The sequence below is a fragment of the Chinchilla lanigera genome, unplaced genomic scaffold (genome assembly GCF_000276665.1).
Source record: "Chinchilla lanigera isolate Chin_1 unplaced genomic scaffold, ChiLan1.0 scaffold00004, whole genome shotgun sequence".
Taxonomy (NCBI): Eukaryota; Metazoa; Chordata; class Mammalia; order Rodentia; family Chinchillidae; genus Chinchilla; species Chinchilla lanigera.
The window spans coordinates 15,065,423-15,071,654 of record NW_004955405.1 but is presented as its reverse complement, the minus strand read 5'-3'; the positions used below and the strand labels follow the sequence as shown (position 1 = coordinate 15,071,654).

General features: G+C 39.3%; 1 long non-coding RNA gene across 1 annotated transcript; it reads left to right on the top strand.

The window, feature by feature from the left end:
* Positions 1-5,151: 5,151 nt before the first annotated feature.
* LOC106149780 lies at positions 5,152-6,027 on the top strand. Its single transcript, XR_001236156.1, has 3 exons — positions 5,152-5,212; positions 5,778-5,844; positions 5,954-6,027. It is a non-coding gene; the product is annotated as an uncharacterized LOC106149780 (long non-coding RNA).
* Positions 6,028-6,232: the final 205 nt, after the last annotated feature.

The following is a 6,232-nucleotide window of genomic DNA, read 5'->3' as shown; positions in this document are numbered from 1 at the left end:
ATTAGGAAAACTGAACAACCTAGAGCAAGAGGAGGATCTGGTTTGCCCAGGGCTGAGGTAGCCTCTAACACTGGAAAGAAGGCATTTCTTAGCTTTTTGGACCTCTGCAGCTTGAAGTGATGTCTAGAAGACAAGCTCAGTTTTAAAAATGGTCTCCCTCTGTCATTTGCTTAAAGAGGCAAACTTGAATTTTCTAAGCCATTCACTATCTCTTGAAGCATTTCTCAATAATTATTTCAAATGGCCCAAGGGTAAAATTTTTGTCAATGTTCTTACTATAGCCATAACAATACTCAGCTGTCACCTTAACAATTTTATGTACTGCAAAATTTAATGGAAAATGTGCCACTTTAGTGAAACCAAAGAAACCTGAAAATGGGATACAGAAAATTACACTGTTACTATGGTAATGGCATCTCGCTGGCAGTTGAAGAAAATCATTTAACAAAGTTATAAAAACCATAGTAAATATTGGACAGCTTTATGGAAATGTAATAAACTGAAGTCATATTTCAAAAAGCACTAAAACTCATTTTGCATTTATGGCACACAGCAAAATTATAATGCAGATGAGGACTAAATGACCTATAAATGTTAAACACATAGTTAAGCGTGGAATATGTCAGCCAGAGTCTGTGGCTTTTCTGTGCAGTACGTTCAAATTAGATACAAAAGTGTTGAGTAATCCTTACCTTTTTCTAAGCTATGTCTACTTTGGTCCCTTCTTGGGTCTGAAAGTAGAGCAGAGCCCATACCTATTTACTTGCAGAAAATCAGGTAAAATACAGTGTGGAACGGGTAAGCCTTTGTCCTTGAATATGAATTTACTGATAGCACTGTTAGCATGTCACAGTTACTGCTCAGCCCTACCCAAAATGTAATTGCATTTTGTGTTGCATACGTGAGGAAATCATGATTTTAATCACAAAACATAGCTTCTTGTTTTGCACTTTTTAGACACCCCTGTCAGAAGCTGAGCTCCAAGGTGTTTTGAATACCATGTCCTAGGATCTAAATGTTCTTTAACTTGTAGGAAGCATTTTCTCCCACAGAGAAACAGGTTTCACCCCAGCAGCTGGTCCAGGTTTGTTACAGAGAGACGCTGAAAGAGACAGGGTTTTTGCAGTGTGCAAAGACAAGGCATCTCCAGCTGAGAACCTGAAGGTGAATGTGCACATTTTGTTTCTTGCCATGTAACTGGGGAAGCTGCTTCATGATAATCATGGGGGATATACTGCATATTCATAAGATGGACAAACAACAAAGTGAATCGGGCAATCAGTTATCCCAGTCTCAAGTGTAAAACACAGAATTGACTGATGGCTTTCAATGAGTCAGCCAATGAACGAAGGCTGAGCCATCCGTCTAAGAACTTCGTGTTGTCAAACCTCAGGCACGATATTTATTTTCCACGATCCTTCTTCGTAGGGTTGGCAAGATTATCTCACAAGTGGATTTAAATGTTTCCAGGCTCTGTGTTTTGATTCCTATAATCCAAGAGTTCTTAGTTGCTCTGGCTCCAATTTCTCATGGCAACATTTCATGCACCTAACTTCTAGCACTGGCTGCCCCTTTCCAGGTCTCTAGCGACATCCCCCCATGTATACAGTGTTCCTACTGCTTCCTTTAGGACGCTGGTGCCACTTATACTTGCTTAAAGGGACTTCTTGCATGGCAAGATTTGAGAGTAGCACTTCTGGAAGAGCATTCTTAGATACAGTTATTGGTTCACAGGTGGCAAGTAAGGGAAAAGATGCAATAAAATTAAATATAAGATGTTCTGGGTGTTTTGCCTTCCATTAGAATATTAAATTAGAAATGAGTAGTGGTGGATAAAGCTGTGTAAGAATTTTTTATATGCCAGGCACTAAACATTTTACATGGATCATTTCATTTAATCTTCATGAGCTTTACGGTAGGGGTTGTCCTTCCCAGATTTTTAGAAGAGCAAGGAGATAAAAAGAATGACTTGTTAAGGTCCTCTAACAACTAGTTGGTAATATCAGGACTCAAACGTCAGTCTATGTGAACCTAAATTCCATACTTTAAGCCATAACACCATGTTAAAGTATATCTAGACTGGGCATAGCTCCATATAGAAATCCCTTTAATGGAAATAAAGAGCATATAATGAGCACTCATCATAGACTCAAAACTTAGAACATCTCTGCACCACTGATTCTCAGGACAGCTGTGCAGTACACATGCAACTGTCTTTAGGGACACTTTCGGAAGAGTGATACAAGGCCACAACAGAGATGAGAATTGCTATCTAGTCCAACACAGTACCAGGAAACAAAAAGTGAACCATGAGATGGGAAATAAAATGATTGATAACAGTGGGAAAGAAGTATAAATCAAGGCAGGGATAACATAAATGATAAAATATTGAGTATGGCAAAGTCAGAATTCTGGCTGAGGAGTAGGTTTTGTTTTGGGTCAGGATCAGTACTTTAAAGGAATGTTGACAGACAAAAAAGAAAGAAAGAAGGAAGGAGAAAAAGGGAGGTAGGGGAATGTTATGGTTTGTGCCTGAACGTCCCCCCAAAGCCTCATGCAGTCACGGTTGCGGGGGTGGTGTCCAGAGATTGTTGAATCTACAGTTTGTGATTGATTCATGGTCCAATGCTGGGATTGAGGTGTGAATGCTACACCCGCCCTGGGGCTGGTATCCTGCATGCAGTATAAGGGACAGAAAGAGGCTTTGTCTGTCTATCTTTCTGTCTCTCTCGTTGCTTTTGCTGCCTTCTGCCACCATGAATTGTTGCCCCTCTGCCATGTGCCACTCTGCCTTGGACCCAGGCGATTATGGACTGAAACCTCTACAAGATACGAGCTAAACAAACCTTTCCCCCTTTAACTCTGCATGTTGGATATTTTGTCTTAGCAACAAGAAAAGAAACTAGACAGGGAAGAAGGGGAGATAGAAAGAGAGAAAGAAAAATATATTACATGTGATGTATTCTCATTATGAAGGATTTACAAAAGGCAGGGAAATTTAATAAAAGAAATATGAAGAAATTTACCATTGCTCCCACAGGGTGAGCTTTTCACTGCTGTGACCAAATCCCTGCCGAAATAGCTTAAGAAAGGAAAGGTTTGTTTTGGCATATGGTGTCGGGAGCTTCATTCTGTGCTCCGCTGGCTGTTGCTTTTAGACCTGTGGCGAGGCAGGGACATTAGGGTGGAAGGGCATATTGGAGGGAATCTTACTTACCTCATGGCAACCAGGAAGCAGGGTGCATCTGAGGGATGGGCCAGGAACAAGAGATATCCTTACAGGTTACAACCCCACTGACCTGCTTCCTCTGAGTAGGACTTGCCTCCTAACATCGCATTCAAAGGATTCATCCTCAACGAAGTTAGTACACCATGATTCAATCACTTCGCAAAAACCCATCAGCTGACAACCAAGCCTTCAACACAGTGAGCATTCTAGCTAACATCTCCAATCTTTGATGCAATAAATTCCTTTAAGTCTTGGATACCAACCATAACATCCACCTTCTATAGAATACCACCCATAACACTTTGGTATATTTCTGTTAGTTTTTTCTCTAGACTTGAATACTTTTACACTGATGCCCCAAACTATACACAGTAGGCTCCCCTTATCTGTGGAGGATACATTGTAAGACCCCTCCAAGGATGCCAGAAACCACAGATAGTAGTACCACAGTTTATATGCATTATGTTTTTTCTATGTATACCTGTACATACACAGATTTAATGCCTTCCCATCTTTACTAAGTCGTTCTCAAGCACCGTGGCTGAATGGTTTTAATTTGAGGCATGATGCCAAAACTAGCATGAATTTCATTTTCTTTTGCATAATTGCACAGATAGAAGATTCTTTCTGTCCACAGATCTTTGCAGACTGAGCATATGGTCTTTTCTTTATTGAGCATTTTTGTCATATCAGAGAAGCACTTTATGGTTTCCTTTTGGCATATTTGAACTGCAGGCATCATTATTCTTGTGCTTCAGGGTCACCTTTAAGTATAGTAATAAATAATGAATAAGGGTCACTTGAACACAAGCTCTGAGATGCCATGATTTGGTAACCAAGGTGGCTACTAAGTGATGAATGAGTAGGTAGCATATACAGCATGGATACATTAGACAAAGGAATGATGTCCCTCCTGGGTGGGATGAAGTAGGACAATGTGAGATTTCATCACACTACTCAGAGTGACACCCAGTTTAAAGCATCTACACTTCTTATTCCTGGAATTTTCCATCTAATATTTTCAGACTGCAACTGATTGAAAGTGTGGGTAATTGAAACCAAACAAAAAACAAAAGCTGAGAATAAGGGTGACTACTGTTCATCAAAAATAATGTGTAAAATATAGATATGGTTTGAACAGTAAGTGTACAATGAGCTTCTGAGCAACCAGAGCTGGTGGATTTAAATTAAATTATGTCATGTAAACACTGCTCCTCTTCACCACTTCCTGTCACCTGTTCTGAGGTCCATGTGCCCCTTCTTGAGAGTCACTTCCATTGCTGTCTCCTCCTGCCTCACTTCACCAAAAAGGGCTGACTTTTGATAATGATTTTCCTACCTTTCTGAATATTTTACTGGTTAGAAGGGCATTCAGAAATAGTTGCACCTGTTTCGAGTATTTATGTAAATATGATAACACTGAACTCTTGTGACAGGCTTGTTTTTCTCAACATGCTGTTGTCGGTAGGAGTTGTTTATGGTGGTGTGCGAAGCCCTAGTAGAGCCTAATGTTATTTTATCCATTTATTTCAGTAATTTTAGATATGAGAGAAAACCATTTTCTATCATATTTGAGGCAAATGTGTTTGTTTAGTCTTTAAAAATTCCTTGTAATTTTGGTTATACTTTAACCTACAGATATTTTAAACAAGCTCACATGGGTAATACCCATTGATCTATTTCCTTTATGATTTTGTTCATTCCTTTGAAACTCAGACGGTCTTCCCCCTCTCAGTTGTAGATAAATATTTGCTCTTATTTAATCTCTTCCATGCTTTGATTCCTCTTTTTTTTTTTTTTTTTTCTAAAAACCTTTAGCACCTTAACCCACCTGTATTTATTTTGGTTTATGATCTAATTTGACATCTAGATTGATTTTCTCTCCAAATAGTTAACTATTTCTCAAGTAATTCTTTCCCACACCTACTTGTGCTGCTCTTCAGTATAGCAGGGAGAAGACAGAGCTGGATGTGTGGATGAAAGGTATAGTGGTGCACAGAACGGGAGTGATTTAGGGTCCAGGAGAGTTAAGGGGATTTCTTAGAGAAGCTGATAATTGGACTTCTTTAAGATGAATGGGAGCCTGCCAGGGAAGCGGTGGGGGAGGGAGAGCCACCGCAAACATTTCAGGCACAAGGTAGCTTGTGGTTATAATCTTGAGCTCTGGAATCAAACCAGTCCAGTTCTTCAGCTTGTTATCTCTATCATATGCAGCAATTTACTTAACTTTTATGAACCTGTTTCACTTTAATGAATGCGATTTCTTGTCTATAAAGCGAGAATAGATCAATTCTGCTCCATGGATTATTATAAACAGTAAGATAATGCATATAAAGTACTGAACATGATACTCAGTAGATACCATGTGCTTAATAAATACTCCTAATATTATATAAATTTGAGACACCTTGGTTTGCTCACTCTTCTGTCCTAGCCTTCTATATCCACTGTCTTAGAAGTTGATTAGGACTTCCAAGATTGCCAAACTCATGCCTTCAGCCTCTGACATAACACTAGGTAAAAGAGATTTTAATTTTACTTTCCTTAGGAACATTCAAAAACAGAGACACTGTGTCCCTCCGTAAGTGAGTCCATCCTTCAATAGGCCTTGATAGGTAAGGTCTTATGTAGCATCTTCTTTATTCCTAAGACAACCTCCTATGGGGTTCCTGGGGCAAACTGTGCTAGTTGTCCCTAATATGCATTTTCTCTTCTTTGTAACAGAACCTACAGTTTGTAGCTGGGCATTTGGCTGTCTGGAATTAAGATTACATTTCCCAACTTCTCTTTTGACAAGGTATTGACTGACTAATGGAATGTTAGCAGAAGTATCATGTGAAATTTCTAACATCTATTCTTAAAAAGAAAGAACAGGCTTTATTTTTTTTTTACCACTAGATAGAGTGCAGACATGATTTCTGGAGCTAAAGCAGCCATTTTGTATAGAGAATAGTTCTTTCTAATAATAGGGGGCTGGGGAGATGGCTCAGCAGCCCAGTGCGT